The sequence below is a fragment of the Microcaecilia unicolor genome, chromosome 14 (assembly GCF_901765095.1).
Source record: "Microcaecilia unicolor chromosome 14, aMicUni1.1, whole genome shotgun sequence".
Classification (NCBI taxonomy): Eukaryota; Metazoa; Chordata; class Amphibia; order Gymnophiona; family Siphonopidae; genus Microcaecilia; species Microcaecilia unicolor.
In genome coordinates this window covers 27,964,177-27,978,513 of record NC_044044.1, presented here as the reverse complement: position 1 = coordinate 27,978,513, position 14,337 = coordinate 27,964,177, and positions in this window count along the sequence as shown.

The window sequence follows — 14,337 nt, the reverse complement described above, 5'->3', positions numbered from 1 at the left end:
GGAATTAGCAGTGGGGGAGAAGGGGGACGACAAGAGAGATTTGTCCAGCGAGCGGAGTTCACGGGGAGGAATGTAGGGAGAGATGAGAGTGGAGAGGTAATGGGGGGCAGCAGAATGGATGCATTTAAAGGTCAGTATGAGAAGTATGGTCCCTCTTCTCTTTCCTAGGGTGTTTTATAAAAAAGCTGGAGAAAATGCTATCTAGATTTCTGTGGAACTTTAAGTCGCCCAGAATTTCCTTAGGTAAGCTAAAGTTGTCAAAAGTGCAGGGCGGGGTAAAATTTCCTGATCTGTTAACCTATCATAAGGCGTTTATTATCCGTCAGGGTTTGGGTTGGTTTGCTACTCCAAGCACTTGGCCTAGGTGGGATGGTACTAGAGCAATCTATAACTGATCCGTTGGTCCACTCCTACTTAGCAGGTATGCATCTCCCTAAGCGTATTGCTTCTAATCCCATTATTAACACCACACACAAACTAGTGTTGGCTTTGAATAAGCAATTAGGCGTTTCCTGGTCCTCCACCACGCGTACGCCCATGTGGAACAATTCAAAATTTTTAATTAATAAAAGGCAGGTTTCCTGGTCTCGTTGGCAGCGTATAAGGATATGGGATCTTGGTAATTTTCTTGCGTCGGGCGGTCAGGGCTGGAAAACATTTTTAACCATGCAAACTGATTTTGGTCTACTAGATTCTCAATTCTTTCAGTGGTTCCAACTCAGTTCCATGCTGAGGGAAAAGCAAGGTGGCACCTCACGTGGTGCGTTGTTCTCCCGACATACTGGAGTTAGCTCAGAAATTGGACTCTGCAGGGCACGCCGCTTCTTATATTTATGATTTTTTTATAGGTCACTCCCCCTGTTAAATGCGTTGGCCTGCGTAGATGTTGGGAGGAGGATCTTCAGCAGACCATTACAGGCCACGGTTGGGAACAGCTGTGGTGTTCTCTCTTTAAGGGTTCTTACTCCTCTTCAGTAACTCAATCACTTTATTTCTTCACGCATAGGACACTCTGGACTCCTCTTAGATCGCATGCCGTTGATCCTTGCAGGGTACTCTTAAGCATCTTGTTTTTGACTGTAGGTGTGTGCGCAACTTCTGGAGTAGTGTATGGCTCACTTTGACAGAGACCTTTCATTTTACTGGTCCAACGTTATACAAGTATTTGGTCTTCAAGGGTCACAGTTTTACTGATATGCTAAATGCTGGTGAGTCTATGCTTGTCAATACTATGCTCTCTTTAGCCATGAAAGTGGTCTTTCATCACTGGAAAGCACTACATTTGGCTTCTCATCAGGAATGGTGGGGTTTGTTGCTCCAAACGTATAAATTTGAAATGTCTTTGGCTAAGAGCCTGCCACGTTTTGTCAAGCATAAGAAAAAATGGTCTGTATTAGCGTCATATCTCTCAGCAGTGAGCTGAGCATTGTTGCATATTCCCTGCTATTCTGGCACGACCTCCTGGCGACCAGAGTGATCAGGTCAGTCTCAGCTCTTCTATCTTGTCGTTCAGAAAGACCCCTCCCTACCTGTGAGCTCTCCTTTATTCTCCCCCTCCGCCCCTGCCTATCCTTAACCCTTTCCTTGCCCCTATTCCTTTTGCGGGCCTTCAGCCCAGTTGTGTCCTGCCTCCCTAATCGGATCGGCCTCTTTCTTTCTGTATGTTGAAGCATCCTCAACTAATGTATATCGCCCCACCCCTTTTTTTCCTCTTCTTTTTCCTTTTTCTTCTCTCTTTTTATCTTTTCCATAACCTCTTGCAAACGTACCTGAATACTGTAATTTACTGTATGGTGTAATTGATCGGCAGTGTCACTTGTTGTTGCTTTCTCTCTTATGATAAAATCAATAAAGTATTTAAAATAGAAAAAAAAGTGAGACATGCAAGACCAGAAAGAAGGGAGATCATGGAAAACCAAAAACTGTGAAAATAGGGTTGGGCAGAACCACACTCTTTTAAACAAGAAAGGACATCACAGCCCAGTCAGGTAGGACTTATGGAATGACAGCACCATCTGGTGGTAAACCTCAGCAAGTACTTTAGAATGTTAATTGCAAGGGTACGTGGACCCAGGAGGGGCAGGCCTCATGGTGGGAGGGGGCCAGAGACCGAGGTGGGGGGGGCACATTTTGGTCTGCCGCCCCACTGCTCCAGCAAATACCTTGGCTGGTGAGGGTCCAGCTGAAGCCTTCTCCAGTGCCACCGTGTTGCCTGCCTTGCTCTCTCCTCTTCCCCTACTTCGGTTATTCTTCCGTGGATGTGACTGAATGAGTGGGATGATTTTGATCTTTCCAGATGTTTGCAAATGGACTCAGACTAGGAGAGCAAGATTTCTTTCTTATCGCCCCCAGGTCCTCTCTTTAGGGAAAGGGAATGGGACTTGATATACTGCCTCTCTCTGGTTTTTGCAACTACATTCAAAGCGGTTTCTTTACAACATCCATAAAATCCGCCCCTTTCTTTCTGAGCACTCTACCAAAACCCTCATCCACGCCCTTGTCACCTCTTGTTTAGACTACTGCAATCTGCTTTTTGCTGTCCTCCCACTTAGTCACCTCTCCCCTCTCCAGTCGGTTCAAAACTCTGCTGCCCGTCTCGTCTTCCGCCAGGGTCGCTTTACTCATACTACCCCTCTCCTCAAGTCGCTTCACTGGCTCCCTATCCATTTTCGCATCCTGTTCAAACTTCTTCTACTAACCTATAAATGTACTCACTCTGCTGCTCCCCAGTATCTCTCCACACTCGTCCTTCCCTACACCCCTTCCCGTGCACTCCGTTCCCTGGATAAATCCTTCTTATCTGTTCCCTTCTCCACTACTGCCAACTCCAGACTTCGCTCCTTCTGTCTTGCTGCGCCCTATGCCTGGAATAGACTTCCTGAGCCCCTACGTCTTGCCCCATCCTAGACCATCTTTAAATCTAGATTGAAAGCCCACCTCTTTAACATTGCTTTTGACTCGTAACCACTTGCATCCACTCGCCTCCACCTACCCTCCTCTCCTCTTTCCTCTACACATTAATTAATTTGTTTGCTTTTTTTTTTTGTCTACTAGATTGTAAGCTCTTTGAGCAGGGACTGTCTTTCTTCTATGTTTGTGCAGCGCTGCATACGCTTTGTAGCGCTATAGAAATGCTAAAGGGTTAAGTGACTTGCCCAGAGTCCCAAGGAGCTGCAGTGGGAATCGAACCCAGTTCCGCAGGGTCAAAGTCTGCTGTACTAACCACTAGGCTACGCCTCCACTCCACTTTAGGAGCAAAGTTTCAACTACATTACCCCTGTAAATGTACTGTTTTCTTAGATCATGCTAAATATGTTTTTTTAATGATCCTTCACAGCTTCTTTTCTTTTGGACGGCAAGGGGAATGGTGCTGTTGGAATATCGAAGCCTTAGTTATACTTGACCTTTCTAAGGAATTTTCAGCTGCCAATAATTGTTTGCTATTTAGCTCATTATTCAATTAAATTGTGTGCACAAATTTCTAGAATTAGAGCTTAGTGTGAATCATTGTGATACCTCACTTTACATGTTTTTTTTAGAGAATCACCCCCTTGTAACTCATTTCATCTCTATTCTCAGTTCTGTTCTCTCATTCAGGGAATTGCTGGGGGAAAAAATTCTCCAGTACGGAACAGCTACTGAGCTTAGGTTTTGTGGAAGAACGGGCTCTAAATTTAAAAATGCTTTGAAGTTCATTTAGTATCCGAAAGGAACACAGTTTTCAAAGAGAAAGATATGGTTTTCACAGAAGTAAATCAATGGCTGGCTCAGAATATCTCTGGTCCAATCACGGCGTTAGGTCTTCCATTTCCCAGGTCAGCAGGGTCTCGGCTGTCGGAGAAAAGAGTTGAGGTTATTCCTTAAAAGGAAATTTCATGGAAAAAAAATAATTAGAAGCAGAGGAACTGAATATACTCCATGGCCTCGATCTCGGTGTATTTTTCTTTTAAGACAACAATGCTAGGCAACTTGCACATAGCGTCCGCTTGCCTATTTCATAAAGCCTAGTCCAAATTTCCGTTCTTTTTGTTATTTTTTCTAAATACCTTTGATTTACATAGTAACATAGTAGATGACAGCAGAAAAAGACCTGCACGGTCCATCCAGTCTGCCCAACAAGAGAACTCATGTGTGCTACTTTTTGTGTATACCCTACTTTGATTTGTACCTGTGCTCTTCAGGGCACAGACCGTATAAGTCTGCCCTGCACTATCCCTGCCTCCCAACCACCGGCTCTTGGCACAGACCGTACAAGTCTGTCCAGCACTATCTCCGCCTCCCAACCACCAGTCCCGCTTCCCACCACCGGCTCTGGCACAGACCGTACAAGTCTGTCCAGCACTATCCCCGCCTCCCAACCACCAGCCCTGCCTCCCGATCTTGACTAAGCTCCTGAGGATCCATTCCTTCGGCACAGGATTCCTTTATGCTTATCCCACGCATGTTTGAATTCCGTTACCGTTTTCATTTATCTATCTGAATGTTCATCCTCAGCAGTGGCGTATTTTGGATGGGCCCTTCCATGCCGCTCCCCCTCCCTCTTCCGAGTTGCAGCACACCTATGATGTGGCTGGCAAGGATCCCCAAGCCCCACCAGCCGAAAACTCCCAACAACCGTCCCTCCTGCATACCAGCCTTCCTTCTGATGTATTCCTGCCTTTGTGGAAACAGGAAGTTGCATCAGAGGGAAGACTGTAGGGCCAATATGAGCAGTGCGTATTAGTTGCTGCTCGCTGCCGTTGAAAATCTGCTATTTAAAAGGTATGCGGGGTAGGGGGGATGTTTGAGAGACTATATGGCATGCAGGCAAGAGACTAAGAGGCCAAATCACTTGTGGGACAAGGCGGAATTCTTCTGCCCACCCATCTTGGGCCCAGGCCCACCGAAATGTGGGTGTCTGGCTACGCCCCTGCCTACCCCACGTCCAACATCTCTCACCTCTCTCCTCCCCTGCATCCCAGCATCTGCCCTCCTGTCTCTGAACCCCATCCCTGCCCGGCGTACCTTATAGGCATGCCTGGTGCCTGCAATGATTCATTTTAGCTGCTTGCAACAGCCCTGCGGGCTTGCATCTGCCACGTCCCACCCTCGCTGATCTCATTGCCTGGCGGGACGTGGCAGATGCAAGCCTGTGGGGTCGGAGCAAGCGGCAAAAATGAATTGCTGAAGACGCTGGGGACAACCATTAAGGTACACCGGGGAGGGACAGGGTTCAGAGGCAGGAGGTCAGATGCCGGGATGCAGCGGAGCAAAGAGAGGAGAGGAGAGCAGTGTGGTACTGCCGCTGGGTGGGCCTGAGCCAAGAATGGGTGGTCATATGCCCACCCAGGCCTACCCATAGCTACGTCACTGATCCCTGCTTTTCAACTGTTCCCCACGCTTTAGATGTATCAGTGCGAGGTCTGAATGGCGTTCTGATGTAGATGCTGTATCCGGGCTTTCCATGCACCAGTGGGATCCGAGGAATATCCAGTCACCTGCTTGTATTTATCCAGTTCACATAAGGATCAGCAAAGCAACACCCCTGAAACACTGTTAGCAAAGAGCTTTTCAAACCCATTCAAATCATCTCCCCAGCAAAGAAAGCATTACACCTGAAAGAAGGAGGGAGAGTTTTGAATTCAAATTGCAATCTTCTCTAAAGAAGGATTTTCTAGTACTTCTGCTTCATCGTGCCAGGAAATGCACGTTCCTTTCACCCTTTCCAGCTGCCTGGTAAGTTTTTGAGCTGCCGAGAACCCTCTTCCTCTCACTGTGGGCTCCACAGCACAGAAATAAGTTGCAGCATCCGTGAGCTCTGCGCCTTCCTTACCGAGGAAGGTTTCTTTCTGAGAAGCAAATACTTCCATAATAAAAGTGCCGGCTTCTTTCTTGCCATCGTACGCACTAGCCAAAAGTTGTAAAGATCCACCCGGAGACTGTTTGTACCAGAACATTTGGTTCTGGCTGGTGACATTCTGTTTGCAGGTGAGCCGGACTGGTTGTCCTTCAACCGTGAAGATCTCTGATGACTGAAATACTTGGCTCAAACATCTTTTTATCACTAAGCAAAAACAAAAAAAAAGTTCAGAAAGACAATATGATAAAATGGGTAACAATCGTGTAAATATAACCCTATTCCAGTCCTTTCCTAGATAGCTGGTTTCTCTCCATTAGTATACAGAAAACGTAAGATCATGAACTGAGATGAGCATAATTCATTTACAAAAAAAGAGCATTTTACTTAACAAAACAGGTGCCTCCATTTCTAAAAATATATGCAATCCTGAAAATTAAATTTAACTCCGACTTGGAACAAAAATAGCTAATTTTCACATTACGCCAACACAAGCTACCGAAAATTAAAGCATCTTTTATTTTTGCTCAACGTAATATGCTACTTTGCCATTTTCAAATGCAATGAAATCAACGTTTAATGGATTGCAAATGTGATTCGCATAAAATAGTATTTTCAACTAAATTTAGTCCGTAAGAAGTCAAAGACTAATTTTGCTCAATGAAATACGCAATGTTGCCATTTTCACATGCAATTTTTATTGATGTATTTATTTATTGGGCTTTTGCTCACACCCTTTTCAGTAGTAGCTCAAAAGTGAGTTGCATTCAGGTACACTGGACAATGTAATCAGTGTTGCGAGTCACATAAAATAGTATTTAAAAATAAATTTAGCCCATAAGGAGTCAAAGACTTACAGAAGAGAACCAGCACAATTCTTAACGGTCTCATAGTGCTGGGTCGATCTTCCTTTCCTCACACGCCGTTTACACACTGTGGCTGGCACATTTTGTCAACCCCACTCACACATCCCCTGTCACGTGTGCTCAGAGCCACTTCTCCACAGCTCAGAGGCTGAGAAACTGTCTTGAAGAGATTATCTCAGTCAGAGACTCACTTTAAACAAGTAAGAAAACATTGCTTTCCCATTTGTTTGAAAAAAAAGCCCTGATTTTGAGTTGCAAACAAATTCCAAACCGGATGCTGCCCTCAGAAATAAAACACAGCTGGGGGACTTACTCTAGGTAAGCAATTGTTTTTTGGCTGGGAGCTTTCTTTTCTTTTCAGACCAAGCCTCCAAGAGGTTAGACCATCACCAGCCTTCTCCTAACCCAGTGGGTCACAAACCTGGTCCTGGAGGCACCTACTACTACTTATCATTTCTATAGCGTTACTAGACGTACGCAGCGCTGTACACCTGAACATGAAGAGACAGTCCCTGCTCAATAGAGCTTACAATCTAAATAGGACAGACAAACAGGACAAACAAGAGATAAGGGAATAGTAAAGTGAGGATGATAAAATAAGGGTTCTGAACAAGCGAATAAGGGTTAGGAGTTAAAAGCAGCATCAAAAAGGTGGGCTTTTAGCTTAGATTTGAAGACGGCCAGAGATGGAGCTTGACGTACCGGCTCAGGAAGTCTATTCCAAGCATATGGTGCAGCAAGATAAAAGGAACTGAGTCTGGAGTTAGCGGTGGAGGAGAAGGGTGCAGATAAGAGAGATTTAGCCAGTGAACGGAGTTCCCGGGGAGGAATGTAGGGAGAGATGAGAGTGGACAGGTACTGAGGAGCTGCAGAGTGAATGCACTTATAAGTCAATAAGAGGAGTTTGAACTGTATGCGGAAACGGATAGGAAGCCAGGGAAGTGACTTGAGGAGAGGGCTAATATGAGCATAACGACACTGGCGGAATATTAGTCGGCTTTTCTGGATATCCACAATGATTATTCATGAGAGTGATTTGCATGCAGTGAAGGCAGTGCATGCAAATCTCTGTCATGAAAGCTCATTGTGGATATCCCAAAAACCCTACTGGCTGGGGTGCCTCCAGGACCAGATTTGGGACCCACTGTTCTAAGCTATTGTTGTACCTGCTGCTTTCCCAGCCTACTTACCACAGCCAATCCTTAAGCAGGACCAACAGGCAAAGAGCAGCAAAATTCAAAGGTCATGCCATCATCTCTTTGACGGAAATGCCCTCCGCTGGCAGTATCCTTTTACATTACATAAGGTACCGTACACCGAACAATGGCTCAACTAAGTCCTATGACCCCTAAGTTAGGCAAGTTTGCCAAAACATCGACCGGTATCAGGTCTTACTTTGGTGCCTTAGTAAAGACTGTTTATCTACTACTCCCATCTTGAGAGTCATGTGTCACCGTCTACTTTGTCCATAAATCATTATTAAGGTAGAGCCAGAGAAAGGCACTGCTTATCCCTGGGAGTAACTAGCATGGTCTTGCCACTTTTTGGAATTTACCTGGTACTTGTGACCTACATTGACCCCATTAGAAAGTGCAAACTGGGCTATAATGGACCTTTGGTTTGAAGCAGTATGGCAGTTCTTCTGTTCGAAACCCCAGTCCTTGGCAAGTCTCATCACATTCCCAGGAAGTGGTGTGGGTTATGGTCTGGAGGGGAGGAGGAGTAACCTAACGGAATATACTGTGGGCTGAGAACCAGGGGAACTGGGTCTGACCCTGGGCAAGTCACTTAACCCTCCAGCTACAAAACATTAAAAACTTAGGGCTCCTTTTGCAAAGTCGCACTAGTGATTCCCATGTGAGCAAATGCGACAAAGCCCGTAGGAACTGAATGGGCTTCATCGCATTGGCTGTGCCTGAATCACTAGCATGGCTTTGACCCACTAGGGACAGAAAAAGTAGCTACATATAATATGTAAACCATGTTGGTTGTACCACATAAGTACATGAGTATTGCTATACTGGGAAAGACCAAAGGTCCATCGAGCCCAGCATCCCGTTTCCAACAGTGGCCAAACCAGGTCACAGATATCCGGCAAGATCCCCAAAAAGTACAAAACATTTTATACTGCTTATCCCAGAAATAGTGCATTTTCCTCAAGTCCATTTAATAACAGTCTATGGACTTTTCCTTTCAGGAAGCCGTCCAAACCTTTTTTTTTAAACTCTGCTAAGCTAACCGCCTTTACCACATTCTCTGGCAATGAATTCCACAGAAAGGCTGAATATCAATGCATGACCTATACCTATAGAAATTTTTGTGCTTTCCCAACTACATGCTCTGTTGAGTCAAATTCAACTTTGTGTTTACCTATACAGTATAAGAAGGGACATATCTGACTTCCAGGATTGAATACCTCCCTCAAATAAAGAACTATGTCTGTTCTCATAAAGGAATCACATGTGACATAAGGGTGACTTCTTTGTGCAACTGTAGAGATACATCAAAAGTGTTGCTCTCATGTTCATTGTTTTTCATTTTATCCTTTGGCTTTCCATTTAAAGAAACAATAGTCTCAAATCAGCTTTGCATTTTCTTTCAACACACGTTGGGGAATTTCAAACACATGATTTCAATGCTTGGTGGATATTAGTTCTAACACTTCTTAATTAATCAACTGAAGAAAAACTCTTGGAAAGACACAACCCTGATAAACTATCTCTTCAAGCAATAACAGAGAGAGGGTTAATAGGGTCTGAGGTTTTTGTCGCAGGTGGCTACATAGTTCTCCCTCTGTGGGCTCAGTGCACAGAGGTACAAGGCAGCGTCTGAGATCAGGGCATCAGAGAGGGTTATGTCGAAGATGTCTTTTCCTTGTCCAGTCGGATGTCCAGCCTGCTTTCATGGTCCTTGCTTTCTTAACAATATTTATATAATCGATTTGCAGTAGGTACTCCAGGGACTGGCCTGGTTTCTGCCGGTACCAGTATATAATTGGGTTCCCTGTAGATTTATAAGTACAATCAGTGTAACATTATGGTCCTGGAAAATAGATTTTACATCAGTTGGCTGAGTGACAGAGTCCTTCTGACTCCAGCTGTTTTCAACTGGAAAACAAAGAAAAATATGGTTACAGCACATTGCAATAAATTCTTATCTCCATAATACAAGCATTTGTGCATTGATATCTTATTCACTTTTAAATGTATTCTGCTTACAACTTGCAGATAGCTAACAAAGGTTGTATTTACTTCCCAATGAAATTGAGCTCATTGTTCTGCATTATCTGACTTGTTTACAGTCATCTCTGTTAATTTTATTCTGTCTCATATTTACTGATTCTAGAACGAAAGGTATTAAAATGTCACTGGTATCGACATACTGCAAATGTCTTTCTCATTACCCAGTAAAAGACAGAGGAGGGCAGACAAGTGGTGCTTCATGTCTGCAGCAAGGGTTCTACTGGCAGGGTGTGGAAAGGTTGGGGGAGGGAAGAAGAAGGGCTTAGAGGAGGGATTTGGAGAGGCCAGAAGCCGGTTCGGCCAATCCTTGAAGAGTTAAAGAAGTCTGTTGACAGCATGCCACAATTTTATCAAGAGAGAGAGAGATTGATGGATGATCACTTGAGGATAAATAGGCGTTTGAGATTTTCTCTGTGTCCTTTGTCATAAAATGATTCGTCCTTTTGGTAACTGCATATGATAAGACCCATAAACCATATGAATACGGGAGAATTTTATAGAACACGGATAAACTATGGAATACTTAAGCTTGATTTTCTTCAGTTTCTCAGAGTGCGAGGTAGTGTTAAATCTGCTGTCTTAAATTACAATGCTCCCTTCTTACTATAATCCATTTCAGTGACCTTTGGGATATAGACGTGCTTTGTGCGCCCTCTAGTGGCATCACTGAGTATGTAAGGGGTCTTTTTTTTTTATTCATTTAGCACATTTATGTTATTTTATATAGAAAAATACTGTCAAGGTGACTTTTTAATCCTCTTTCACTGACAGGGGTGTAGTAGAAAGTAAGGCCACAGAATACAGAGTGCTTCTTGTGTAGAAGGAGACGATGCATGAGTCACTGAGAGGCGCAGTAAAATCTGGTCTGGGAGTCTTTTACTAAAGGGTGGTACGGCTACGGTGAGGGCAGCATGTGGCAAAACAGCACTATCTCACTATAATAAACTTGGGTTCCAAATAATTTATCTTTTTTATATATGCACTTTAAAGTGTTCAGAGCCCTAGCGAGGGGAGCTGACACCGGGGTGGGTCGCCGCTACGCACCTCCCCCCCCCCCCCGGGTGCAGCATGGCGCACCCTCCTCCCGCTGGAGCGCACCCTACCCCCCAGAGCGCATACCTGCGGCGAGGGACGGGCAGGAGGGCTGATCCGCCCCGACTGCAAGTTGCTGGGGTGTGTTGGCTCCGCGCTGGTTCACTGCTCTCTCTGTCCCCGGAACAGGAAGTTAACCTGTTCCGGGGCACAGAGGGCAGTGCACCAGCACGGAGCCGACACCCCCCAGCGGCGTGCACCCGGGGCGGACCGCCCCCCGCCCCCCCTTCCTACGCCACTGAAAGTGTTATAAAATATTATAAAGTGTTTTAAATGGTGCTCAGACCATACCGTTTACACCCATTATATCCCCAAGAGGAATATGTGGGTGGTGTCACAATGGAACCATCATTGCACATACGATGTTCCGCCTCCTAATATTTGTGTATGTACATACAGCTGAGCCCAAGTAGATCTTTATCACCAGTGTATGCATATATCTATAATTACATATTAAATACTGGTTAGGCGTTGAGCTCAACCTCCGCCCATACATTATGGTGCATTCCCATATTACATCCGATACATAGATAATAGAACAGACTTTGTTTGAAACCTAAAGGAGGTATATGTTATTCATGACGCACTGATCTCACTTCCCCCACATATCTTGCATTAAACCAACCTACAATGCGATATACACATATATTCACACAGTTATTTCACTTCCTTGGGGTATATATATATTTTTTTGTTACATTTGTACCCCGCGCTTTCCCACTCATGGCAGGCTCAATGAGTTCGTTGACATTCGCTCACTTCGCTGCAGCTCCCTCTGCCCCGGAACAGGTTACTTCCTGTTCCGGGCAGAGGGAGCTGCAGCGAAGTTAGCTAAAACGCTTTTCTTCTTCTTCTTTGAGCGTCTTTAGAAAGTCCAGAAAAAAATCTGTCTTTTTGAGCCAAGAAGGTGGAGTGTCATGCGGCGAAAGTAAAGTCTCAGTAGTATGATTACTATCAGTTTGCAGAGCAAATGTAACCAGCAGCCGACGTCGTCTCAGTCCTTCCTGCTCTTTCAATTTGTTTGCTGACGTCCTGCACGTAATTGTACGTGCAGGGCGTCAGACTCAGAGAACAGTTCTGTTCTCTGAGTCTGACGTCCTGCACGTACAACGTGCAGGACGTCAGCAAACAAATTGAAGAGCAGGAAGCGACTAAGAAGAAGACGTCGGCTGGCGGGGCGTGGGATCCCCCGCCAGCAAAAGTAAAGGTAGGCCTGCAGCGGCGGCGGGTTCGCGGCGGGAGGGGGGGGGCGGCAATGTCGGCGGTGGGGGGGGCGGTGCCGGGGGGAGGGCTAAAATGTGCCCCCTCCCCCGGGCTCTGGCCCCCTCCCCCACGGAAGGCTGGCTACGCCCCTGATTAATCCTAATTCTGGTTTCAAGAAATCTATTTTACGTTGCTGGAGGTTAGAGTTTTCATCACATTTCATTGAGGATTTTTTAAATTATATTTATTTGTTTGATTATTATTAAACAAGAATATACTTCAAACCACTTGTGTTGTTTTAGATATGGATGGTCTAGACTGTGCCATTTGTATATTGTGTTCTGTAATTATTATGTAATTTGCTTCGAACTAAAACTGGTAAAAAGCATTATAGATTGAAATTACTACTACTACTACTACTATTTAACATTTCTATAGCGCTACAAGGCATACGCAGTGCTGCACAAACATAGAAGAAAGACAGTCCCTGCTCAAAGAGCTTACAATCTAATAGACAAAAAATAAATAAAGTAAGCAAATCAAATCAATTAATGTGAACGGGAAGGAAGAGAGGAGGGTAGGTGGGAGGCGAGTGGTTCAAGTGGTTACGAGCCAAAAAAGCAATGTTAAAGAGGTGGGCTTTCAGTCTAGATTTAAAGGTGGCCAAGGATGGGGCAAGACGTAGGGGGCTCAGGAAGTTTATTCCAGGCGTAGGGTGCAGCAAGACAGAAGGCGCCAAGTCTGGAGTTGGCAGTAGTGGAGAAGGGAACAGATAAGAAGGATTTATCCATGGAGCGGAGTGCACGGAAGGGGTGTAGGGAAGGACGAGTGTGGAGAGATACTGGGGAGCAGCAGAGTGAGTACATTTATAGGTTAGTAGAAGAAGTTTGAACAGGATACGAAAACAGGGAGCCAGTGAAGGGTCTTGAGGAGAGGGGTAGTATGAGTAAAAGCGACCCTGGATGCTCCAACTTTTCTGGATCTCGGATTCATAAATTTTGGGCAAACATGACCAGTGGGTAACAGGCTGAGCAGTTTCCTAGCTGCTTATTAATTGAGGGAAGAATAACAAAGAAAAAGCAGAAGAATCTTTTAGGAATTATGAACTTGGGTTCTTATAGTAACACCGGACAACGCGACCTTTAATGTCAAGCCGGGCAACAGACTATCCCAAGATCGTTGAGGAAGTTATTGTACAAGTGAGTCTAGAGTTTGCAGTCACTGTGGGCGCCAGAGCACAGTAATACACTCCAGAGTCAGAGATCCTCACGTCAGATATCCTCAGAGGAACTGTCTATTATTCTGGTTCAGAGGTGAGGAGAACCTTGTCCCAGACTCCTGTGATTCCTTGCTGAAGCCGTCCTGCGGAGTAAGAGCTTCGGGGCTTTGTTATCATACTGAACATACCAGAAGAGATATGGGTTCCATATCTATTATCATAATCGTAGGCACAGTCCAGTGTAACAAGCTTTCCTTCCGAAACCAGTTCTCCTCCCGTGACAACTGCTCGACCGAATCACCCTGGGAGCCTCCGGCTAAAAAGACAGCAAAACGCACAAGACGATACAAAGTTATGATAGGAGTTGATTGTCCAAATCAAAACCCTTAGCCTGAAAGCATAATCGAATTATTGACTCGTGTTTTTTCAAATGTATTTGCTCTGAAGAGGAATCCATATATTGTGCTGTTAAGTCACCAAAAATGTTCCCAGTTTTTTTTTTTATTTCATTTTGGACTTTTAAACAAATGTGTTTTTAGCTGTCATATTTGCGAAAATGGTCAACACCTCAATTCTGAATATTACTTTAAATAGTTTTATATTGGATTGTGAACAAAGTTATCCTTGGTCTGTAATGGTCAACCTCCTTAGTATTGATATATTATGTTGTGAGGAAGACAAAGGTGAACCCCATTATTTAGAAATTGGAAAAATGTAATGTTTCCAAGTCTGGCAGACAAAACTTACCCAAGAAGGTCAACAGAATTACCAGGTAGAAGGATACAGGCAACATTCATGGCTCTTCTCCACTGAGTATAAAAACCACCTCTGAAACAACACAACTTAAAGCTTTTGAATAAGAACAGAGGAAACAAACCA